This window comes from Callospermophilus lateralis, chromosome 6, assembly GCF_048772815.1.
Source record: "Callospermophilus lateralis isolate mCalLat2 chromosome 6, mCalLat2.hap1, whole genome shotgun sequence".
Classification (NCBI taxonomy): domain Eukaryota; kingdom Metazoa; phylum Chordata; class Mammalia; order Rodentia; family Sciuridae; genus Callospermophilus; species Callospermophilus lateralis.
In genome coordinates this window covers 142,707,833-142,734,750 of record NC_135310.1, presented here as the reverse complement: position 1 = coordinate 142,734,750, position 26,918 = coordinate 142,707,833, and the positions used below count along the sequence as shown (strand labels likewise).

General features: G+C 38.2%; 1 protein-coding gene across 6 annotated transcripts in view; it reads right to left on the bottom strand.

Moving 5' to 3' along the window:
* The window catches only part of Fars2 (phenylalanyl-tRNA synthetase 2, mitochondrial), a 518,422-nt gene that overhangs the window by 478,965 nt on the left and 12,539 nt on the right, over positions 1-26,918 (bottom strand). For 2 of the 6 annotated variants that reach the window (XM_076857882.1, XM_076857884.1), the window contains exon 2: positions 8,367-8,483. The exons of the other annotated variants lie outside the window; for them this stretch is intronic. The gene's annotated coding sequence lies outside the window, so the exon portion shown is untranslated. The remainder of the gene's footprint in view (positions 1-8,366; positions 8,484-26,918) is intronic. 6 annotated transcript variants of the gene reach the window in all.

Here is a 26,918-nt window from a genome sequence, read left to right as displayed (position 1 = left end):
TCCAAAATCTGCTACTACCATTTCATGCATTTACATAGATGAAGGCTCCGAACCACCACCTGATTACCCACCCTCCCCAAAAGTGGGAGGCATCTTCTAGTCTTCCTTCTCCTTTATTCCTCAGATCCAGACAGTTGCCAGGCCTTATTGCTTCTAATTCCACATCTCTCTGGAATTTGTCCATCTTTCTGTCTCCTCCAATGCCACTAGCTCAGATCTTCACCGTAGATCACACATACAGTTCTCCACTGAAAATCAATGTGTGCCTCTGATCAGCAATCCAGGTTGCTGGTAAAATGATCAAGACTTAGCTGGGCATGGTTGTTAGAACAAAAAGACAGGCTGGATGCAAACTTCACAGATCATTTCAGCCTTTATTCAGGAACAGGACTATACCTACAGGAATGTACCCACTTTCCTGGTGGAAAATGAGCCACTGAACAAAGGAAGGCACTGAGCTTATGTAGGTTATACTGAGAGGTGACTTAATTAATGAGGATGTCAGCTTGGGCACTCAGGAATTTGGGGTCTGTTTTACTGGGTGAAATGGGAGGGAGTCTAGGGTCAGCAGTCAGTCACTGGGATTTATCTTACTAGACTTGATGGAAAGCCTGGGGTCAGTGGTTGGTATCTGAAAAGGACTTGTTTAGGGAAGGATTAATGCTTTGGCCTCTTCCCAGAGACTGTCTTTCTAGATTTGATGGACACCTTCTGCCCAGGGTTTGTTTTATCACCAGGAAAAAATGTATTGAGAAAGGATCAACGCTCTCAATATATGGCTTTCCTTCTCACTCCCCTTTTCCCAGGTCTCACTATTGGGGGGATTTGTCATTTTCCATAACTAATAATGGTGGCAATCATTTGGTGGTGTGGTAATGGCCTGCTGAGAGCCATAGCCGAGTCCGAATGACGCATGGCATTTTTACCAGTACAGAGTGGTTGAGAGGTGACGTCAGCAGGCCATTGGGATGATGAAGGTTTTGTTGAGTTGTGTATGTTAGACCCCTGCTGTCCACCTCGGCCTGCTACTTTGGAGTTCTCACGGGGATTCCCGGAGAGTTCCCATAGGTTGTGGAAGTGCCGGAGGAGGGATTTCCGGTTGCTGGTTCCTGGAGGAGCCGCATGGCAATCGGTAGAGTTCCCAGGGAGCATGTGTGGAGTGTGCTGGTAGAGTTCAGAAATAAAGTTTGTTCCTGCTTCAGTGGCTCCATTTGTGCCCAGCCAGACTGCAGTAATGGCCTGTAATCCCAGTGACCCAGGAGACTGAGGCAGGAAGGCTTAGGGTGTGATTCAGTAGACTAAGTCCCTAGATTCAAACACTGGTGCAAAAAAAAGAAATTATCTAAGTCTTATAAGGTCACTTTTCTGCTTAATACTCTCAGAAAAATCTAAATTCTTTACCTTCATTCCTGAATATCTAAAAAAGCTCATGTCTTTTTAGTCACCTCTCACCAAATATCAGCCATACAGACACACATGCAAATACGACTTCCTCAGCCAAGGAAAGCCCTCCCACCCTTTTTGCCCAGTTAACTACTGCTCATCCTGACAACTACCATGAGAAAACCTTTGATGTTCCAGAATCAGGAAACTGCCTCACAGCACATACGTATCTGCCTATCTAGCAGTGATCCTCCACATAACAGATTTTGTTGTAGTTGTTGATACATTAATCTCTCCCATGAGATGATGAACTTATTGAATGGAGGAAATATGTCATCAGACTTCATATATGAAAAAGTAGCACATATTTGTGAAATTAATAAATGAATATTCATAAGGAAACCTTATTATACAAACTTATTGAATACCTAGAATTCATGGGGGGGGTAGTTAAATCTCTAACTCATTAGCAGTACTAGTAAGAATAATTGGTTATTTTTCAAAAGACAGATCTTAAGTTTCTTTTTCTTAGAAATTATAATTCAATGGAGATTTTCTTTTACTCTCAAATTAAGTATTATAGGGATTTGGGTCACCCAGCCTCTCAGGCCTCTTCATCTGCCTCCTTCCCAACCCTCTGGCACTCAACGTTCAGAGCATGGCTTGAAGCAGTACTGAATTTTGAAACAAAATTAGAAAAACTCATTCAAAAGTAGTATTCTATTAAAATCTTATCAAATTAAAGAACTAAGAATGAGAGTGAAGATTCCTAGGCCGGATAAAACCAAGTTTCCTATATTAGACCATAATAGCAAGAATGAACTAATCAAAATAAATAGGTACAGGGGCAGGAGACGTCTAACAAAGCCTTTTCCTAAGGGTGAATACACATCACACCATATGAATCATGCCTATTTCTGATAGTGAAAAGAATATGAAATGGTTATTTATATATGGTACGTGGGTTTACTTGGGGTCTTTTTTTGAGGTACTGAGAAAAAACCTCAAACATGCTAGGTAATTACTCTGCATCTGAGCTACACCCCCCAGGCCTGGAACATGCTTCTGACAACATATCTGCAAAGAAATTTTCCATGTAAGAAGAGCACAGGGCTGGGGCTGGGGCTCAGTGGTGGCACCTTGCCTAGGATGTGTGAGGCACTGGGTTCAATTCTCAGCACCACATAAATATTTTTTTAAAAAAGGTCTATCAACAATTAAAAAATAAAATTTAAAAAAAAGAAGCACAACAACACAGCCTCCATTCTGCAACTGTTTAAACCCACACCCAGAGAGATAAAAAGGGGGACTTGCTAAGGTTGATCTTGATTATCTTAACCAATCACAAGGCATCAAAACAGGCATGTCAACCTTGAGTTTCTATATTTCAAATAGAAAAACTGAGCCACATTCACCATGAGCACATTCTACTTGAAACACTCTTATGTTACTTTTTTCCCTTTATTTATTTATTTTTATGTGGTGCTGAGGATCGAACCCAGTGCCTCGCATGAGAGCGCTCTACTACTTAGCCACACCCCAGACCTAAAACTCTTAAGTTATTTTGTCTAGGCTGTCTTAAACTTTAAAAATTTAAAAATAAATATATTATGTATCTTAAATTGTCAAAAAATAGACATGTGAATTACTTTGATGATCTTTTGTCCCATTGAATTCACAATTCCAGTGGTAAATAGGCGATGAGTAAGGAATCATGAGTTAGGTGCACAGAACCTGTCAGTTTTGTGCAGAATGTGAGAGAAACCTTTGCATGAGAAAACATAAGCCTGTAAGTATTACTAATCCTTCCCCAACACATCCAGTCATCTGCCATGAGTCAGTAGAAAGCAGGTATGGAGGTTAAAAAATATCAGGCCCTAAGACTTCTCTTTTTTTCCATTTTTTTAATTCTTTTTTGATATACATTGGAATGTATTTTGACATCTCATATATGTAGTATAACTTATTCTAATTAACATCATATTCTTGTGGTTGTACATGACGTGGGCCCTAAGACCTCTGTTGAAGGTTCCAGACTCCTACGTATAAAAAAAGATAAATTTTGGCTTAAATTTGGAAGTTGATTCATATTATACATTAAAAGTGCCATTAAGGTATTTGATCAACATTTCTTACATTTTTTAGGATGGTAGCTATTGCTGTTAAATTCAATCAACCATCATAATTCTTCCATTCCAAGGGCTTATCAATTCCGAAGAAAATGTAGCACATAGGAGAAACATACTCTTTACAATATTAATGTCAAGAGTTAAACATCTTAAAAGTTCAACCTAGAATAAATGAGTTGATGCTCTTGCATAATACATGGGATTTAAGAAAATAATTTTCATGTGTCAGGCATGTCTTTTCAGGCTATTATGGGGAAGCTGTCGAAATTTGTTCTTATAAATAAAATACCTATTGCCATTCACACCATTCATAAAAGCTACTTACTATAATGTAGGGGAAATACAAAATTATTATATAAGGGTAACACATAAATTAAAGTGTACAACTTTAAATATGTCAAAATGAACCCCAAGGTTATGTAAAATTATACTGAACTAAGAAAAACATTTTTAAAAGTATACAACTTTTAAAACTAAATTAAACAGTTTGTTACTCTAGAAGAGAACAAATGCAAAGGCTCATTTAAATCTATAAAAGCAGTATACCTTGAATTAATCTGGAACTCTTGTAATTAACTTAAAGAAGTGTGCATGTGTGGTGTGTGTGTGTATGCACGCACATGCACACATCTCACAACTGCCCTAAAATTACCACCACTTTGTTTTGAGGTGCTGGGGATCAAACCAGTACATGCTAGGCAAGCACTCTACCATGGAGCCAAACACCTCTTTACCAATGATGGAAATGGAACTCAGGGCCTTATGCATGGCACACAAGCACTGTACCACTGAGCTGCATCCCCTGTCCTAGCATCATTTTGATGATGGAATTAAAAAAGACTCCATAACTATATTGCCTAAAATCAGAGTGTGAAATAATGACAGACCAATTTCTCCCACCTATGTATTAAAAAGTCAATGGAGGGCAAGGGTTGTAGCTCAGTGACATAGCACTTGCCTACAATATGTGAGGCACTGGGTTTGATCCTCAGCACCATATAAAAATAAACTAATAAAATAAAGGCATATCTTCCATCTACAACTACAAAAAAAAAAATTTAAGTCAATGGAGAAGGATTTTTTCTTTATCTTTTAAGAGTATGTTCTTCAGTAAGGTACAGTGGCACACACACTGTGATCCCAGAGAATCTAGAGGCTAAAGCAAGAGGATCCCAAGTTCAAAGCCAGCCTCAGCAAAAGTGAGGCACTAAGCAATTCAGTGAGACCACATCTCTAAAAAAAATACAAAATAGGGCTGGGATGGGGCTCAGTGGTTCAGTGCCTGAGTTTAATCCCCGATACCCCTTAAAAATGAAAAAGTCATTGGAGCAGGATATTTCCTTATCCCTAAAGAGTACATTCTTTAGTCAGGTGCAATGGCACACACACACTGTGGACCTAGAGAATCAGGGGGCCAAAGAAACAAGATGGCAAGTTTGAGGCCATGCTTGGTGACTTACAGACCCTGTCCGAAAATAAAATAAAAAAGGGATGAGTATGTGGCTCATGGGTTCAGAGTACTCCTATGTTTAATCCGCAGTTCCAAAAAATAAAAATAAAAAGGTTTGTTTTTTAATTCTGTGAAGAAGACTGCAAGCTCCCTAAGAGGAGGGACTTGTGTCTGCGTCAACCCTCACCTCCTACTATCACCAGCACCTAGAACAGTGCCCGCCACAGCATTTTTTAAATATTTTTTTAGTTGTCAATGCACCTTTATTTTATTATTGATATGTGGTGCTGAGAATCAAACCCAGTGCCTCACACAGGCTAGGCAAGCACTCTACCACTGAGCTAGAAACCCCATCTGATAGCACATGTTTTTGTTAAGAAAATTTGGGAGAATGCAGCCACATATATTCAAAACCACAGGTCATGACTATGTCCTAGAACACTTGTCATCAAATGCCACAGTATTAGGAAACATTTGGTGAGAAGATTAAGAGTATAAAAGGGGAAGATAACCCTGACCTCACAAAAAGACATCAAAAGCTGCTGCTCCAAACTACTAACTGGAAATATCAAAAACAACAACAGCAAAAACTCAGGACAGATGGTTGGACAAGATACAGCAGACAAGCACTTGGCTCAGCACAGTTGGAAAACAAGACCTAGAGAATAAAATCTTGTTACCCAGTCAAAACTGTGACATTGCTAATGAGTGATGGGAAAGAACTTCTTGGAAGCAGTGATCTCCTGAGAGATCAAAGGAATGCTCTGAGACCAGGCAGGGTGGGAGTCAGAAAGAAGACAAAAACGAAAATGAGAGAAAGAAGATGTTATAGGAGAAGCTGTCAGACATCTACACTTGGTAAGCTGGAAATTCTAATGAGTAGAGGGCTCTGTGGTCTCTTGTCAGTCATCCCTATTCACTGACTTTTATAGGGTGAACATCTTTTAAGTTTCCCAAAGACAAGTTATCTCTTGGGAGAAAAAAGAAAAAGAAAAAAAAAAGCCTAGAGCTAACATGAACTGAAGTTAGCTTCAAGGGTCTTAAACATTTCTCCACTGATACTAATAATGTTCTTTTTTTTTTTTTATTAGTTGCTCAAGACAATACATGTTCTTTCTGGAAGAGATTTACATGATCGAACCATTCATATACACAGAGCTATAGCTGAATCACAATTTGTGGCATACTTCCAGGTCCTCCAAGTAACATCACAGCCTCAATGCAAGCCAAGTCCATTCTGGAAGACTCTTTATCTAGGAGGGGAGATGGATGAGATGTGGAAGGAAAGTATAGAAGAACTGAAAACTAAAAATTCTCTTTGGTGGGCTTCTACTAGGCCAGGAGGCAAGCTAATTGTAGGTTCAGGAGTAAGAAGTAGCAGCCAAAGGAAAACTGGCCATTCTAGTGCCAAGAAGGGAATGAGGGCAAGAGAAGGAAATACTGCAACTAGGAAGGAACCGTCTTGGGAGGATTTAGGACCCTTACACAAGCAGTTCTGAGGATCAGAGCAGTGCAATCATTAGTGCGACTCCACCATTTCTCTTCTTCTCTCTTCACTTACCAATACCATTACTACCTAACACAAGGTACACAGCAACTGACGATGACCCAGCCTGACAAACTGAGCTGTTGGAGAAGCCAAGTTTGGCAAAGGAATGTCATGAGCTCAATATACAAAATAAGCCACTACATACGCTAAAGGACTTTATCAAATGCAGGAAATGTTCTCCTTTCCTTTGGGAAAAAACTCAACATAAAAAATAATCAATATTCCCAAGTAATAAAAGACATTGACAGGCTCTTCACTTGTGGATACCTCCTTGCTAGAGCTTAATGGAAGCCAACACAGGAACAGGTCATGGGTGACAACTGTGCTCCACAGACAGGGTCAGATCCAGGACCACAACCTCAGCCTGGCTCTGAATTAGGTTTCAACAGGCCAGGCTTTCTGTATCAGGATTCAGAGAGGCATGTGCCTGGCACAGTGGCAAGAGGATCACAAGTTCAAGGCCAGCTTGGGCAACTTAGTGAGACCCTGTCTCAAAATTTTAAGAATGGCTGGAGGTATAGCTCAAAGGTAAAACACTCCTGGATTCAATCCCTACCTACCATCACCAAAACAAACAAACAAAAAAGACAGAAAAGAAATGAGACCTAAAACTTTAAAACACTGGGCCATTCTCTGAAAGATTCTGAAATTATACTAAAATTAGTTTGGAAAATGAGATGTGGAAAATATTCCTTCTCTCTCTCTCTCTCTCTCTCTCACACACACACACACACATAATTACAAAAAACATATAAGTATATATAATTATGTAGGTTACATATTATTCATATAATTACATATGCTACCTTATGTGCTGTACATATACTTATGCATATATACATAATTATGTATATTATATATGCTACACATTTACATTTTTTATATGCAGAATGACAAAGCAGGGGCACAGGGTAGGAAAAGTACATTACATTCTGAACAAAAGCATACAATTCTTAATGCCTTTATGATAAGCATTATGAATTACTGTAAATAGTTATAGTTTTTTTCTTGGAGGGGCGGGTGGTTACTAGGAATTGAATCCAGAGGTATTCTACCACTGAGCCACATCCCAAGCCCTTTTTATTTATTTATTTATTTTAATTTTGAGGCAGGGGCTCATTAAATTGTGAAGGCCAGCATTGAACTTGGCGATCCTCCTGCCTCAGCCTCCCAAATAGCTGGAATTATGTGTGCTACTATACCCACTCGTCAGATTATTACTCTATTTATGAACAATGGAAGAGGTAATGATGTGATCTCCTTAGAGATAATCATTCCAATGCCCCCTATCAAATGTACTAAATGCAAGCCTACAGAAATTAAAGCATACCTAGAAAAGTGTACATGTCCAGAAATTAAGTATTTAGAAAAGAACAAAAATCAGAAGGTTTAGGCTGGAGACAGAAAGACATCAAATGGGCAGAGCTTCCATGTTTGAAATGTTTAAAATGCTATCATGCAAGAGGAGGGATAAATGTGTTCTGGGTAGGCAGATGAAAACACAGGCAGGAAGGAGAGAGAAAAACAAACTACATTCCCCATATTTGTGAACTTCTTAACAATCAGGGCCAAATTGGGGTGAAGGAGCCCCATGAAAATGGGCTGCATCTGGATAATATCAGGAACCCAAGGGAAGGAGGAAGAGCCAGCCTCTCTTAGGAGAGACTAGGGCACTGCTCACTGGGTGTGTGGCTTGCTGCTATCCAGTAGTCATCACTAAAGAAAGATACTCCAACGTGGCCTAAGTGGTCTGACCAGCATTCAGAGACGTTAATTCCTTATCCACCTGGCTTCTAATATCAAACCCCTAAAGGAGATATCACTAAAAGCAGTATTCCCTGGAGAAACAATGTACCTGTTGATGTGGCCTTGTGTTCAAGAAATAACTGTGGGCACCAACCACGTGCAGAGAGAGCCCTTGATGGCTCCAGGTCCTCCTGCAGACTTGAAAAGTCTCTCGAAAGCAGTTCACCTAATACAGAGAGAACACTCATCAAAGAAAGTGTTGATAGGACTTACAGCATCCACTCTCCTCAGGAATCAAGTCACACCCTTCCATTAGCACAAGCCTCACGTTCCTGCACTTGGATCTTGCCTTCCATCTTTGCTCCCTCTGAACATACCCATGTTAATCCAAGAGAGGGCCTAAGCTAGCGCAACAAGAGAGAACACACGCCACACTAGTGATAATGTAATCCTAGAAGTAGGGAGGCCAAAGAGGGAGGCTACCGGAAGACTCAAGGAAGAAGGAAGACAAAGAGTCCACCAAGGAGCTGAGGTGACCACATGACTCAGGCTTAGCAATTCCCTTAGTCACCTGCTACACACTGTTCCCTTAACTTGTTGATCCTTGCGTCTGATACCTCGCACTCTTGATCATTTCCCATCTCAAACAAATCAAGCTTACCTCAAGCTCCCCACCTCTATAAACTCTTACTTTTTCCTCTACTCCATTGAGTTGATTTATTTTGGAGGGGGCAGGGTACCAGGAATTGAACTCAGGTGCACTTGACCACTGAGCCACAACCCCAGCCCTATTTTGTATTTTATTTAGAGACAGGGTCTCACTGAGGTGCTTAGAACCTCACTTTGCAGAGGCTGGTTCTGAATTCGCAATCCTCCTGCCTCAGCTTCCTGAGGTGGTGCGATTACAGATGTGCACTACCAAGCCCTGCATTTACCTTTTTGAAAAAGAAATGTACATTTGCTGCCTGCCTTCCATGTTGTCATCTTCCCTCTCGCTCCTCAGCAAGCATTCAATACATGCTGGAGCCAGGATCACCAAAAAAACCTTAGAGGTTACAAGGAACAGGAGCAGGTATGCCAAACAGAGAGTGACCTGGTAGAGTGGTGAGAATGAGTTTATTTCAAGCACACTGTATTTGAGGTAAAGCAGAACACACCCATGTTAATCCAAGAGAGGGACTAAGCTAGCGCAACGAGACAGCACACACGCCACACTAGTGATAATGTAATCCTAGAAGTGGGGAGGCCAAAGAGGGAGGCTACCAGAAGACACTCAGAGGAAGAAGACAAAGAGTCCACCAAGGAGCTGGAAGCACGGCTCCTAGCCTCATAGGCGTTGAGGAAGGAGAACACACTGGGAAAATGGAATGAACAACACTGGTCAGGGGGTGAAATACCGGATAAGTTGAATAGAATGAAACACTATAAATTGTGTATGGGGGGTATTAATCACTAGGAGGTTATCAATGATCTCTGAAAAGTTGTTTTCAGTTAAGTGTAGGATATAAACCACAAATTCACGCTTATTCACTATGCATTCTTACTGTATACAAAATCCCATGTAAAATATTCACAGACAAACTCAGAAACCATAGGAGAATACTACTCCTGGGCCAGAGCAGGCAGTGGGTGGCAGTCACACTAGTATACAGGGAAAAATTAAAGACAAGAAATCTGTTCCTCTAATTATCCTATGAGCAAACAGAAAAATCATATAATCAGTTCCCCAAACACTCTAATGGCATCTGAAAAAGCTGACATTCACTTTCATATTCTTCTATACTGGGGACTAAACCCAGGGGCACTGTACCACAGAGCCACATCCCAGCTCATTTCAGTATTTGAAACTGGGTCTTGCTAAATTGCTAAGGCTTGCAATCCATTAGCTGGTCTTGTTAAATTTCAACTTGCAATCCTCCTGCCTCAACCGCTTGAGTAGCTGGGGTTGCAGGTATACGCCACTACACCCAGAGGCATTCACTCTTGATTAAAACAACTTTAAATAAAACAGGAATAGTGGACTGTTGCCTTAATATTATTCCAATATTAATTATACCAACATTACAGAATCATGATTTATGAGAAAGCACTAGAAGTACTCCATATAAGTCCAAAATCTAAATTCAACAATGGAAATCAGCAGGGCTGGGGATATAACTCGGTTGGTAGAGTGCTTGCCTTGAATGCCCTGGCTCCATTCCCCAGCACAAAAAAAAAGGAAACCATCTGGTATCAGGAAATTTCCCCCAAAAAAACTTACAAAGTCCTCTAAAAGTTATGAAAAGATGCTTAATCTCACTCATCAGAAAAATGCTAATTAAAAATGACAATGAGGGGCTGGGTTGTGGCTTGGCTATAGAGCACTCACCTAGCATGCGCAAAGCACTGGGTTCCATCCTCAGCCCACATAAATAAATAAATAGATAGATAAAAGTGTTGTGTCCAACTACACTAAATATATATATATATATATATATAAATGACAATGAGATTTTTTTTTAAACTATAGACCAGCAAAGTTCAAATCAGTAATACGCTGTTGATGAGGGTCTAAGAAATAGGCAATTCTAGTAAAACCTTATGGGAAGACAATCGGGCAACATTTTAAATGCATGTACCATTAATTAAGCACTACCACTTGCAGTAATGTGAACCTACATATATAAACACCTCTCAGTATGTGAGCAAAAGAATATATGAACAAGCATATTCACTATATGACTTGTAACAACCAAAGAATTACATTTTTATTAACTGGGGACTGGCTAAGTAAACTAATAGAGGAGTGCTTCATGTATTAATACAGGCTATCTCCAAAATACATTGCTAGATGATTAAAATAAACAAGGTATTGATCAGTGAACATGAAGGATGGATGACCTTTTTAAATAAAAATGTAGTTTATGCATAAACATAACAGAATGTGTAAATATTGGTAGGGTGAAACTAAAGGGCAAAGACAAGAGAGAGGCTGTTAGTCAGCTTTGTGTTACTGTAACTAATACCTGAGATAATCAACTTATATAGAGAAAAGGTTTATTTTTAGCTCAAAATTTGAGAGGTTTCAATCCAGTTGGGCCCACTACTTTTATACTTCTGGAAGGGAGGCTAAACACATCTTGTAAGAAGCAGGAGCTGGAACAAAGCCATTTACCTCACCAAAGGCTGAGCCCCATAATCCCCTGAGGGTGAGCTCCCAATGACCTAAAGATCTCCAACTAGGCCCAACCTCCTAAAGTTTCCACCTCCTCCTCGTTCTGGGGACTAGGCCCTTTACATACAGGTCTTCGGGGGACATCCTAGATCTTAACTACAGCACTCACTTTTCATCATCTGTACATTTGTACATATTAGAATTTATGCTATATAGATCATGACCTAATCACTATAGTCACTACTGACCTTTTTCTCATCCCATTTGGGTCAGCCTCTGTATTTACAACTTCTTTGTCACTTTGGCCACTCAAACTGCAACTGAGTAAATGTGGACACCCTCGGCATCTCAACATTAAATAATTAAATTATTTTAACCACTCTTAAATAATTTACCTTCCCTGATTCACCTATGCACCATTCCCAAACAAGTTTTAAAAGTACAAGTTCATCAAGCTTCCAAAAGGCCAGGGTTCCACTAGGTTGATCCAAGTGCTGCACAAGGGCCCAAGCCCTATTCTCCTCCACAGACTATATCACATTCTGCAGCTGAATGGAAAAGCCCTAAGCTCTTCCCCATATCTAAGCCCAACTCTAGTGGCCTCCTCCACCAAGGCAACTCCTTTTCACAGCAACTTCCTTCTCCATGTGCACTATCTAAATGGCCTGTGGCCTTCAACAACCACTGCAGCCACCACAGATCTCAAGAACCTTTCTCCACTTAGTGTCCATTGAGGATTCACGGGTTCCTCCTCTACGTGCCATAGACTGTACTCGTCTCGGGCCCTTAGAACAGGCTGCCCTCTTCCAGACAGGTCATGGGCTGTGTCTCCTGCTGCTGCTTAATTTCCTAAACAAAGTTTATAATCCAGACAAGCCACCTGGTGAAGGTAACATTTTCTTTCAAAATTCCAAAATTCCTATTGCTCTTTAAATGACCAAAAGCCATCTTCAATTTATCAGTTTGAATAGTCTTGTTCTTCATTGTTGCCCAGTGTCCACAATGACATTACATTAATAAGCTAAGACACAAAAACTATTAAAAAACTAAGCCTTTTTATCTTTCTCCAGGGAGGCTGGTAAAAAGTCTGGAATACCAAGAACATATGCAAAAAAAGTCCATCTGACCTGTCACTTAAAAGTAATTTTCTAGAATTATTGTTTTCTTAAATGAGAGAAATGATCAGACTCCGGTGAGCATGTAAGGTTAGTGATGGCTAGGAGCAGTGACTAAATTTGATTAGTTTTAGGTCCTTAACAAGAAGCACCCACCATTTCCCAATATAAGGCAATTATGCATTTAGTTATGTTAGAGTCATTTTAAAAGAGACAGCACATCCATAACAGTTCTATTTATTGGTTTGGACAATGATTAAGGACAGGAATCTTTAAATCCATAATCAAATCCACAAAAAGTAGAATAGTGGTTCCAAGGCTGGGGACGGGGAAATGAAGAGTCATTTAACATGGGTTCAGGGCTTCAGTTTAAGATAATGAAAATGTCTGGAGACAGATGGGTGATGGTAACAAAACAGCATAAATGAACTTAATGTCACTGAACTGTACACATTAAGAAGCTAAAATGTAAATTTCATGTTATATTTCACAAAAAAATCATACAACAGGTCTTTTAAACATTTTATTTTTAATAAAATATACAACTATATTCCCAATTTTAATCACAATTTTGAGTAGAATACTACAAACAAAATAGCAGTTTAAGTCTGATAGCTCTCATATATTAAAGTTTATTTTGTTAAAGGTAAATAAATTTACCTTTAATTGGAAAGTGCTAATAAATTATTCAAGTTTAATATGAAAATTTTTTTTTAAATTCCAGTCTTCATTTGAAAAGCTTTTATCTTCTAGGACCAATCTGTGCTAAGTAGTCATAAGATAAACATTGTATAAATACCTACTGATGATGATCAGTCATGATCATCAAAAAACCTGCAGAAGACCTGAATATAAAGTAAACCTAACCCTTTTTTCCTAATGAATTGTCCCTCAAACTTAAGTCCAGGATGTCTACACCCAATCTGATATATTAAATAATAAAAATTTAGAGCTGGGCATGGTGGTGCACACCTGTAATCCCAGCTATTCAGGAGGCTGAGACAGAAGGATCATAAGTTCAAAGCAAGTCTCAACAACTTAGCAAGATCCTGCCTCAAAAAAAAAAAAAAAAAATTTTAGGGCTGGGGTTGTGACCCAGTGGCAGAACACTTGCCTTGCATGTGTGAGGCACTGGGTTCAATCCTCAGCACCACATAAAAATAAGCAAACAAAATAAAGATTTTGTTGTCCATGTATAACTAAAAAAATATGTAAAAAAAATTTTTTTAAATGGACTGGTATGTATGTAACAGTGGTAGGGCATTTGCCTAGCATGTAAGAAGTCCTGAGTTCAATCTCTAGTACTGCCAAAAACCAATAAAATTTTAAAACAGGAAGAAAAAGGACCTAAGATCTTCTCACCCCTACATATTTCTCAACTAAACAACAGAACATACCTACTATGTATTGTAGACTGCAATATACACATAATACTACTTTTAGACGGTATTTTCAGCTTCAAAAATTGCCTATATAATGGCATAGTAGTCCAATATTTTTAATTGTCAAAAATTAATAAAGTCCCATACTCAAAATCCATTCAATCCAGTAGGGTAGCCACTAGCCACATGTAAGTAAAATTTAATTAAAATTGTTAAAACTGGGGCTGGGGTTGTAGTTCAATGATAGAGCACTTACTTAGCACATGTGAAGCACTGGGTTAGATGCCCAGCACCACATACAACCAAATAAACAAAATAAAGGTATTGTGTCCATCTACAACTAAAAATATTTTTTAAACCTTTAAATATAATTAAGAATTCTAGGCTGGGGTTGTAGCTCAGTGGTTGAGCGCTTAACCTCGAATGTGTGAGGCATTGGGTTCCATCCTAGCACCACATAAAAAATAAATGAATAAACAAAATGAAGACATTGTGTCCATCTATTAACTAAAAAAAAAAATTAAAAAAAAAAGAATTCTATTCCTCAATTACACTAGCCACATTTTAAGTATCCAAGAACGACACGCAGATAGTGGCTGCCATATTGGATAGTGTGGATCTGAAACACTTCCAACACCACAGATGGTCTACTGGACAGAGCTACTCAAGATATTATCTTTTTCTGAAGCAACCATAGCACTTAATGTTCATTCAAAAAATATTTGCCAACCTCCTAACCTGTGACTGGCACTAAACTATTTGCAGGTCACAGGCCAGCAAATGAAACTAGTAATACAAGTAAGAGATAATTAGAAAACTAAAAAATAGAAACAGAGGTCTTATTTCTAGATTTACCCAAAAAAAAAAAAAAAAAAAAAAAAGGATGGCCAGAGGTGGCTTGTCAGAGGAACTAAGGTTTAAGCCAAGATTAGAAAGATAAGGCAGTCATTCAAAAGCAGAGTTCTGAGGTGAAGGGAACTGAAGTCATTCAGATGGAAAGGCTGAGGCATGTTCTAAAACTGATTTTAGTGCATTCTGCAGCTGTCTCATTAAACTTGAAACACCAGGCAGAGCACTGAGCTGACATCCAAATCTATTCCAATGGGAAACTTAGACAACACTCCATATATTACCCAAGGCAGTTCTCCTTCTGCCTCTAAATCACCTGCCTTTTTTGTCATTTCATTTCTTGAGGCACCAACTTCTGAGTGGGCAGGTACAGAAAGAGCTATTAATTTTGTTACTTCTTAGCAGAGGCTTAAATGAGTTTCTGAATTACTGTGAATTTTAACTAGCTGTTGTTCTATGCCACTATTAACATGGATAATCGAGATACTTTCATCACAGGTTGAGCAGTTTTCATTCACAGGAATAATCATTATTTACCTCATAGGCAAGCAATCCACAGGAAGTCGAGCAGCAACATTCAGCTGCTAGAACTGATGACGAACTGGGTGAGTGATCCTTTCCCTAAAAAGGTTGTTGGTTACCATGGACAGACTCCAGAGTGTGGTCACTGCCCCACAGACAACTCAGGTGAAGGACTGAAAATAGCACCAGCCTTCAAAAGACAGGACTGAGGGGAAACTCAAAACAGCATGAACTTGCTCCATGCTTCTGTGTGAACTCAAGCACCTGAATACCTTTGCCCAGTGTTCTGGTTAATTTTACATAACAACTTGACTAGGCCTTTGGGTGGCCAGATATGTGATAAAACATTATTCTGGGGGTAACTGTGAAGGTGTTCCTGGATGAGACTAGCATTTGAACCAGTAGACTGAGTAAAGCAGAATGCCCTTCCCAATAATGTGTTCCTCATCCAAGTCATTAAGGCCTAAAAAGAATAAACAATTCCATCTCTGCTTGACAATCTTCCCCTGCCTTTGGACTTGAACTAGAACTTACACCACCAACTCTCCTGGTTCTCAGATCTTCAGACTTTGACTAAAACCTACATCACTGCTGGCTCTGCTGGTTCTCAGGCCTCTGGACTTAACCCAGAACCTAGACTATCAGCTCTCCCAGGTCTCCAGTTTGCCAAATGCAGACCTTGGGAGTTTTCCATAATGTGTGGGTTAAGAATAGAACCAGGTAACATATCCAGCAACTCACCTGACTGTGTTTACATATACCTTGTCTTTTAATCTTGTTTCTTTTTCAATATAAATTGTTTTCTAATACCAGATCTCTGGCTTTGTTCATTATAGCACAACACCTTCAGCCCAAGTTTCCATTCAAAGGCATCTGTCGGATACATCCCGAAGCCTCTGAACACACAGAGACAGGAGGGTCAGGAAGGAGAGTGGAAGCCATTTGTCCTCTTGTGCATGCAAGTCCTCTTAAGGATGAACAGAAGACATCATCTATCTTCCTCTCTCCTCTGAGGGAAGCAAACCATCTTGGCATTTCCCTTCCAGCTGCAGTTTTTTCAGAGAGAAAAATAGAACCTCTTTTGCTAGAAAGAGCTGAAGTGTTTAGTACTTATTAAAAAAAATGCTACATCTCTTGCAAATTAATTGTCAAATGTGAAAAATATGCTACTCATGCCAGGTTCTGAATTTTTTTTTAGCCTTGATGAAGACAAAACAACCAACTAAACAACTAAACAAAACAAAACAAACAAACAAAAAAAAACAAGATTAAACAGCTTTTGAAGATAATGTTAAGGCATGTATTTTATATCCACACATCAGAATATCCATTGGGTAGAGACATTTCTGCACAAATTTCTGTTTTTAATCTTTACAGTGTCCCTAGAGATAAGGAAAGAAAAGATTATTTCAGTTTCATTTCAGACTGATGAAAGTAGGAGTACATAATTTAGTCAGAGATTAGAGAAGCTCTGAAGTCTTACCTTTCAGGGCTACATTCATGACTCCCGCACTTCAGGCCCATATGGTAATAAGTGAAAATACCAAGAGTCTACTGCTTTCAGGTTATAACATAATACAGATGAAGCAATATTTTGAGAAAACATTTTCAAATATTGATATTATAGTCCAAACAGAGTAGGAAAGATGTCAGATACCAGCTAAAAAGTACTCATTCTGATCAACACATCCTGCACTTACTAGGTGGGGATATCCAAAGTGAGTCAGGCACCATGAAATTCCTTAAAACAAAGGTTGATAATATTGACAACATGTTAGGAATTCATTGGGAAAAGGGGATACTAAGTAACAAAAAAGTTAATGTGCTTCCATATTAACTGTGCTGAAGCTCAGTGGCAGAGCACTTGCCTAGCATGTATGAGGCACTGGGTCTGATCCTTAGCACCACATAAAAATAAACAAAATAAAGGCATTCTGTCTATCAACAACTACAAAAAAATTTTTTTAAATATTTAACTAAAAAACTCCCATAGTCTTTCAAATTTAACTGTATCCATGCCAAACCTGATATTTCTGGTATCTTATTACATAAAAACAAATTCCAGGTTCAATATTTCCAGTATCTCCTATATCCTACAGAGATTACTCAGAAAATAAATATCTTAAAGACATGTATAAAGGATTTGGAAGTGGGCATTCTTTTTTATTGTATTTTCTTTACATTGGAACTTCTGCCTTTGTAATAAATAGATTTTTTATTTAACTTAAGAAAAAGGACAACCACCCATCTGGAATTGGTATCCGTTTTGTTTCCTCGAAAAGATAATTTGAAAAAACAGTCATTCCCCAAAACCTCATGGGTCAATTTAGTTGTTTTTTTTTTTTTTTAACCTTTTTTTTTTTTTAAAGAGAGAGAGAGAGAGAATTTTTTAATATTTATTTTTTAGATTTCGGCGGACACAACATCTTTGTTTGTATGTGGTGCTGAGGATCGAACCCGGGCCACACGCATGCCAGGCGAGCGCACTACCGCTTGAGCCACATCCCCAGTCCATGTTTTAAAAGCAAATCATTTTGCAATTCTAAGCTGCCACTTTATTTAATGTTTTGGTTTAAGTCTTTCAAAAAGCCAAATATCTACCCATGACAAGGACCAATTAATCTGGAGAAAATACAGTAAAGCAGTCTGTCTACAAATGCAAAAGCATGGAGTAATACTAAATTGCATTTAATACCTGTGCCTTGTTCCTAAGCTCTTCAGTCACCATTAGATAAATGAATGACAGAAAGGTGAACTATAGAGCAGCTGTTGAATTATGCTTAACTACCACAAGGAGGAATCCATTTCTCCTTGCACCACAGTATTCTTTGGTTGGCTCAGAAGCATACTGCATCCACACTGAGGAGGCACAGGTGAATTTTATTTCTAGGTATGACAATCACATATAGTTACCCCTGTGTTGCCTGCTTTAAGGAGTTGGGATCTAAAAGCACACAGAATCCCTTCCCGGTCTTCCCCAGACTCGGAGTATCGGGACAGTGCTCCATCACCTCCTGAACCTCTGATGCTCTCTGACTTGCCACTGCCACTGTCTTTTTGTCCTGCTCTGCACCCCTAAAAACAATATTTATATAAACTGTCTTATGCTCATATGGGGAAATAAAATTAGTCTGAAGCAACTTCAATTCTTGAATACTATTCCTGGACTCATGATAGGATTATATCCTGATAAACCCATCAAAATTGAAAACATCATAATTTGAAAATGCATTTAATCTGCTTACCCTACAGAACATCACAGCTTAGCAATGGTACACTGTGGAGCACAGGATGTTCCTCCCTGTGATCTGTGATGGTGAGGCTCACTGGAAGCTGCAACTCATTGCCAACTGCCCAGCATCACAAGAGAAGATCAGTCAGCATATCACTAGTCCAGGAAGATACCTAAATTCAAAACTGCTAGTACAGTTTCTGCTGAATAGGTATCACTTTTGCATCATTACAAAGTCAATTTCATAATTTCAACCATTCTAAGTCAAGGACTGTCTGCAATTTAAAACCAAGTAAAGTTATTTGCAAATATTTTACTGAGCACTCAAAGGAAGTGTTGAGCTATCATCTATTGGGGAAAAAAACAGAAGAGTAAGAAGAAGTCCTTGTCCACAAAGATTCAACAGGCTCAGCCTTGCAAGACTGCAAAACTATGCATGGACAAATACTGTGATTTTTGTCAGAGTCACGGATCCTGCAGGCTCTCCATCCTCCGTGAACAGAATAACCTGGGAAGCTATTTAAAAAAATCTGTCAAGGCACCATCTCCAGGGATTTTAACTGGGTAGGTGGGTCCCAGATGTTGGTAATTTCATTAGCTCCCAATGATTCCACTGGGCAGCTAGAATCAAGAACCACTGCACTACACTGCAATTCACAAATTCCCAACATGGTTAAGGCCAAAGAGCCCTCAAACTGGTCTCAAACTGTCCATAATTATTCAATTCAACCTTGAACTTCATGAAATACAAATCGTCCTACCCACAAATTTCTTTTTCTGCTTTATGTTCCCAAAAAATCCATTTCTGTAATTTGAACTTCAACTAGCTATAACCATAATTTAAGAGGCTACAAGCACCTTCAGAAAATCACTTTAAATTATCTAGACTTTCCAATATCACTTTTATTAAAAATACTACTTTATATAAAAATTTCATTTTGAATTAATTACTGAGGTGAGTCAAAATTATATTTAAAAATGAGAATATTTTGCAAAGAAGTGAGAAATAATAAATACTGGGCATTTCCCAAAAATACTCCTTCAATTATCTGCATATTTTCTATAGAAAGTTTTGTTGAAGACCAGCTCAATAGCAAGCTAAGATATAAACTCAGGCTGCTGTATATGCAACATTAGATTTGGCTTTATAGATTTGCTGTTAGACAGTTTGAAAGGATGAGGCACATACATTATGAGAAGACTGGTTAAATGGGGTAGCAAGGAGTCTTGGTGTGATGTTAACTGTCACGTATTTCAAGATTATAGACAGGATCAATTCTGAATACTGCCCAAGAGAGGGAAAGTTCAAGTAAAGGACTTATTTTACCTTACAAGTAACTTCTCTCTGGTTTCAAAGGGGCTTACCAAGGGAAGCTCTGAACCCACCTAGCCTCAGTCATGTGAGTTGTTCCTGGAGCACTTTCATGAGAAGATGGACGTGACAGTTATTCTTCCTCATGATATTTACATACTGAATACAGGGATTCAGTGAAGCAGTGCTGATAAGAAATGTCAAGGGCACACCTGCACAGGGACAATGAACACAGATGTGAGTCTTGAGCCATTTCAGTCAGCTATCTAAGGGGCCTGCTGACAGTGGTCCTCCATCCTGGTGGCACCAAGTTCCTTAAGCCTTTTAAAGACATTATTGTTGATCTCAATCCCCAGAATTTGATGATTTTGTTTGATGATTTGATGAAAAAACTGGTATGCTTTTTCCAAAGGTTCCTGGCTTTATTTTTTAGTATTTTTTTTTTTTTTACTCATGTGTAGGAAACAATACCCGTTTTTATTTTTATGCAGTGCTGAGGATCAAACCCAGCACCTTGCACATGCTAGAAGGGTGCTCTACTGCTGAGCCACAATCACAACTCCACTTCCTGGCTATTTAACATGAGATCAGGGTAGAGAACCTGTGCAAAAATGAAACCAAAATGCTATACACAGCCTTGGCTGGGAGTAACTCAAGGGACATATTATCACAGGAAGCAGCGTCTGCCCTCCAAGCTCGGTAAATGACTCAAATCCTCTCTTGTAGACAGAAATATAAGAAGAAGAGCTTTTCAGAAGGAAGAACTTGACCTTACAGCTAGGCAGACAAGGCCTCAAACCCCAACTTCCCCACTGACTAGCTGTGTAATGTTGGTCCATTTGTGAACAACCTTTAGCCTCAATTTCCCAGATGTAAAATGGGATTCACTATATTTCATCAGGATCTTACCAAGATCTCAATGAATAAGATGTAACCTGCATAGCAGGTATTAAAAATGAGAGCTGGGTCAACCCATGGACAATCCAAGGGAGATGCTGGCAGTAATAAAGAGAGGCATCTATTAGCTCATTTCTCTACACACAAGAAGCATCCAATCAACAATTATTCAAAATGTGAAAACTACAATACAATCTCCATATTTTCTGAAACAGACATGCGGAAAGATCATAACTTATGTGTTACACACTATTGCCAGTAATCCAAACTGTCACCAAAGGGTTGAATCTGAATGCCAGAGCAAAGGCGGAATGTTGGAGAACCTGAGTCACCTGTATGTAGAGGAGAAAGAGATTCTTAGCTAGGGCAAAGGAATCCAAATCTCAGAACACACTCATTCCTGAGGCTGAGTCCTGTGACCTCAGGTTTAAAGTCCAGTTTCAACACCTCAGTAAATCATGCACCTTGTAAGCTTTAACTTACTTATTAGAAACAGGGCCCCTTCCTCAGATTTCCCATTAAAAACTGAAAGTAGGAATGTAGGTAAGGTGTAGAGTACAAGATGGATACAAAGCAAAGCAAGTTTCATTTCCCCTGCCCAGTCTACATTTTGATCTCATCTCCTCTTCATGAATCAAATAATTGTCAAACCCAGAGTAAAAGTTCACAGATGACCCAATTAAAAGAAACTAGAAGGAGATTGTTTAGGGGGTAGTTTCTCTTTTGGAAATGGAAAACCAGAAAGAGAAGAAGATACAAATTGAGATATAAATTCTCACTTCAAGGCCTACAATAACATTCTCTGTGTCTGAACTTCAAAATTACTGCAAAAATATTGAGGAAAAGAGAATGCTAACATCACAGTTTTATTCCATGTTCTTTAATATATAATGAACTGAAATATCCCTCCAAGTCTTCAGATTGCTATCATTTGACTAGGTTTAAAAGGCGAAATACAGATTAATTACTGAAGAGCAAACAAATCATGTTAAATTATAATGAGATCCATATAGAAAATCTGTATGAAGCACTTTTGCAACTAAGTAATATGAAGGCCCAGATATGTAATCAACTGGCAAATATTGTCCCAAGCTTGGGATGAATCAACTACAGAACAAAAGAGGGAGAAGTAAAGAATAAGTAAGAAAGGCAAAGGATTGAGAGGCTGAGGCAGGAGGATCATGAGTTCAAAGCCAGCCTCAGCAAAAGCAAGGCGCTAAGCAACTCAGTAAGACTCTGTCTCTAAATAAAATACAAAAAAGAGCTGGTGATGTTGCTCAGTGATCTAGTGCCCCTGAGTTTAATCCCTGGTACCCACCAAAAAAGGGAAAAAAGACAAGGGAGGCTGGGGCCACATTTTGAAAAGTAAGGACCGTATTTTTCTATTCTATAGAAAAAGTTAAAATCCCTATATAATTAGGGGAATATAATCACACACATATGCATAATAAACCTCACCTGGAATTCACAGGGGAGGTAGAATTGAAGAAGGAGAAACATCAAAGGCACGCTGTCTTTAATATCCAGAACCTATCCTGAGTCATTGCCACAGTGAGACAGGGTTGGGGCATGGAGGCAGAAAGAAAGAGCGGTAGTCACTACGTCACAAGATAGAACTTTCAACATAAGTCACATCCATCTTAACACAAACTGAGGTGCACCCAGACTGAAGGAAATAACCAACCAGAATGGAAGATGCACAGTGACTATTCTTCAACAGAAACCAATTCAGAAATGGGTAATTATCCAAAAAGGGCTAAATCAAACATCATCACAGACACAGGTGGATAAGCATTTAACACATGGGCAAAAGAAAAATGCTCATTAAAAAAAAAGTACCCTAAGAATCAAAGTGTTTGCACAAATTGTTCTATATAATCTAAGGAATCAAAAATCAAGTTTAAAGAAAAAGATAAAGTAGTCATATGGAGGAGAAAGCCAAAAAAGGCATATAAGACCAAAAAGAGATTGCAGGGCGTGGGGTATAGGTTAGTAGCAGAAAGCTTGTTTAGCATGTGTTAAGTCCTGGATTCCAGCCCCCCAGCACAAGGAAAAATAATTAAAATCAAAGAAAAGAGAGAGAGATTATAAGATATATATGTAATATATAAGATGTACATCTTATATATTATATACATTATAAGATATATCTATTATAATATATATAATATATAAGATGTACATTTTATATATTATATACATTATAAGATATATCAATCAAGAAAAGAGAGAGATTATAAGATATATATATATAAGATGTACATATTATATATTATATACATTATACGATATATCTATTATAATATATAAGATGTACATATTGTATATTATATACATTATAAGATATATCAACTATAATATATATTATATAAGATATATAGAGAAAAAATATATATATATATAAAGTAAACACATTCCATATTATTAGGCAGAAAAAAGCAAACAACAGACAGAAAAGCCCTGCTCAAGTCAGTTTCAAAACTGGGCAATGTTTCAGGATAAAACATGCGAGAATTCAAGGACCCTACAATGATAAAATGTTTCTTGAAAAAAAAATGGTTAAAATACACATCCAAAAATGGGAAACCCTTATAAAAGGAATTTGATGAGCACTGAAACCATTTAAAAGGGAATAGCTAAACACTGGAGTTACTGGCAACAGAAAGTTCCAGATAAAGATCTTAACATAAACACAAAGCTCAAAAAAATCAAAGGGTAGAGAAGGAAGGTGGGAGGAAATGAAAATGGACTCTTTTTGTCTTTCAAATCAACCATACAGGTCAGCAAAAACTGAAACTTTTAGTCAAAAAAATCCTAATGAGGGCTGGGGATGTGGCTCAAGCAGTAGCACACTCACCTGGCATGCCAGTGGCCCAGGTTCAATCCTCAGCGCCACATACAAACAAAGATGTTGTGTCCGCCGAAAACTAAAAAATAAATATTAAAAAAATTCTCTCTCTCTCTCTCAAAAAAAAAAAAAATCCTAATGACCCAAATATTAGCATTCCATGACTGGTCTCAAGTACAGTGATCTTTTCGGTTTTATACTAGTTCAAGGAACTGTAATTTCAACCAACATCTCTGGAAGAGGGGATGATGAGTATCCATGCAGAAAGAGACCATGAATGTGCACCCACCTGGCAACGGAAACCACTGGTAACCTGCAGTAGGGCTGAGGACAAGAGCAGAGGGCTTCCTTGGGGAAGCCTGAGCAGTACCTCTGAGCAGTGGGTGTGTCTCTGGGGCCAGAGGAAGGCAGTATGGGATGGGGCCTACAGGGAACCATTTTAAGTCTTCCCAGCAAAGCATCTAGGTGGGTGAAAGGGCATCAATAGTAACATTTCTTTTATGGAAGAATCTCAGAAAACCCAAGTGCAAAGGGTTGGGTAGCAAGCAAGTCAAAGAATACTCTAATTCAAGGAAAATTATATAAAACATATATATATAAAATATGTATATCATATATGATATATGTGATATATGTATCATATATGATATGTGATATATATATATAAGATATATAAAATATGTATGATATATTATATATTATATAAGATATATAAAATATGTATATTATATAAGATATAACATATTATATTATATAAGATATATAGAGAAATATATATATATATATATATATATATATATATATATATATATATATATATATATATGGTAAACATATTCCATATTATGCAGTGGGGGCCTTCTTTCTAAACAATGCAGAAAAATGCCCACAGACACCTAGAGGACCAATCCACCCAGCTAACATGGAACTGTGTGTCCCTTCTCTCTCCTTTGCCCAGTATTCTACTCTAGCAGAGGCCTAGGTGGTAGACAGTTGTTCAGGAGAAAAGAATAAGCAGAGAGAAAGAAAAAACAGCACTCTATCACCACCCTTACCATCACTGGGTCTTTTAAAGAGGGCGTAAGTAAAGGAAGAAGTAAGTTTTCAACCACAAGCAAGAGAAGGTTATCCCCACTGAATACAATTTTAAAGGGACACAGAGAAAAAACTGTATTTGTTATGCATTCCATCCACCATGCCAACATCTCAGTTACGTACACATTTTTATCAAGTCAAGTGTAGAAATGTGCAGGGAGTAGCCAGTACATATCAACAAGGTTTCTTCCTTACACCGTAAGTCAATTCTACTATTAAATGCACATTAAGAAAACAATTTGAACTGAGAAGAGAACTGTATAGTCTAAAACAGACCTTTAGGATAATATTAAAAAGTACCGAATTTATAATCTAAGCTAGGCAAGGAGGGAAGTAAAAATATGAACAAGAAATGACAATGCAGAAGGGCTAAGGCCAGTGGACGACTGGGTTCTAGTGAAATACTTTAACAAGAGGAGTCAGCCAAGTCAGGAAAGAAGGAAGAGAACTATTCAAATTTGAGAACTTCTAGAAAATTCAGGCAATAACACTTTTGACTCCAAATCCTAACCAGGCTACTTACCATTTGTTTCCTCATTCTACAAGATTACTATGAGTATTAAATAATCTAACACCAAAGCTACCCAACTCCTAGCACTTAATAAGCAAACAGTCGCAATAACACTGAAGGAAGCTGATGAGGGCTTGAACCTGGAATGCCAAAGAGGTGAAGCAGAAGCACAACTGAGCAACCAGAATCACACATATTTTCAATTTATTTATATACTTCTTATTGGTTTATTAGGATTATACAGAATAGTGGAATTAAATGCTATATATTCATACATGCACACAGTATACACCTTTCAAAGTCTATATTACTCAACTTCTAATACAAGAACTCTGCAGGATGAAAGAAATCCAATTTTGAGGGGAAGAAAAATAACAAAAATAAGGAGTGTGAGTAAATCATGAAACTACAGCACTAGTGGGATATTTCATTAAATTATTGATGAGTCAGTAAGCAAATATTTATTGAATCTACGTAAATAATTATTGAATCCTATGCAAAGACTAGTCAATGTAATAATTTATTTCAGTATCTGTTAGCTAACAATATATTCCTCAGCAAATAAAACTGGAGCAACATTAAAAGTAAAATAGATGAACATTATCAACTGCTTATGTTTACAAAAAGGAGTGGGAGCCAAGGGTGACACCTCCACCTTGTGAACAGGAGGGGGTGGTGTAAGAATAAGCTCTGTCGTCCCAGACAGGGTGAGAACCAAATGGTTAACAAGGGAGAAACCTCCTGGTCTGATCATGACCAGAGCAGGGGTTCCCAAACTATTTAGTCTGAGAAAAATTTTAACTTAGAAAAATTATCCAACCCTTCCCCCAAGATCAGCTACACACTTTCAATATCCTCTGTGTAAATGAAAGTTACTTATCCTGGTTTGCAGTTGGAGAATATCATGCCAAGCAAAGTAAGCCAATCCCAAAAAACCAAAGGCCAAATGTTCTCTCTGGTAAGTGGATGCTGATCCATAAGGGAGGTGGGGGGAATGGGAAAAATGAAGGAACTTTGGGCAAGGGGGAGGGAGAAGTGGGAAGAGGACATGGGAGCAGGAAAGATGGTGGAATGGGATGGACATCATTACTCTAGGTACATGTATGACTGCACTTATGGTGCAACGTTACATCGTGTACAACCAGAGAAATGAAAAAATCGTGCTGCAATTGTGCACAATGAATCAAAATGCATTCTTCTGTCATATATACCTAATTAAAATTAATTAATTTTAAAAAGAAAGTTACTTAAAGATAAATTAATGAGTTACAATAGCTTCTAATCCTTGACTATTTTTACAATCACTACATTACCTGTGTTTGAAAAATGGGAAGACAGACTGTCAGAAATTTGTTTAATGTCCAGATGATGTTGGGAACACAAAGGGATTCATAAGCTATTCCTTCCCGGCATACAGGTATGAAAACCACAGTTATAACTGGTTCAGCTGTCAGGACTGTGAATTGTTTAAAATTCATATTCTCCACCTAAAATTGCAGAGCGTACATTACAGCAAGAACAAAAACTGATACTCTGAAATTGAAAAAAGCTTGAGAGGGATTCTAACAAAACTATGAAACCAAAGCTCAGATCTCATCAAATTCATTGAGTGCATACTGTATGCAGTCAAAACCATTCACTATAAGCATATTTAAGCACCCACATACCAACTGAATTTTCTCAAGTAGAGAGCCAAAGAGAAAACAGAATAACCCAAGTCATGGACAATTAAGGATTTAAAAAT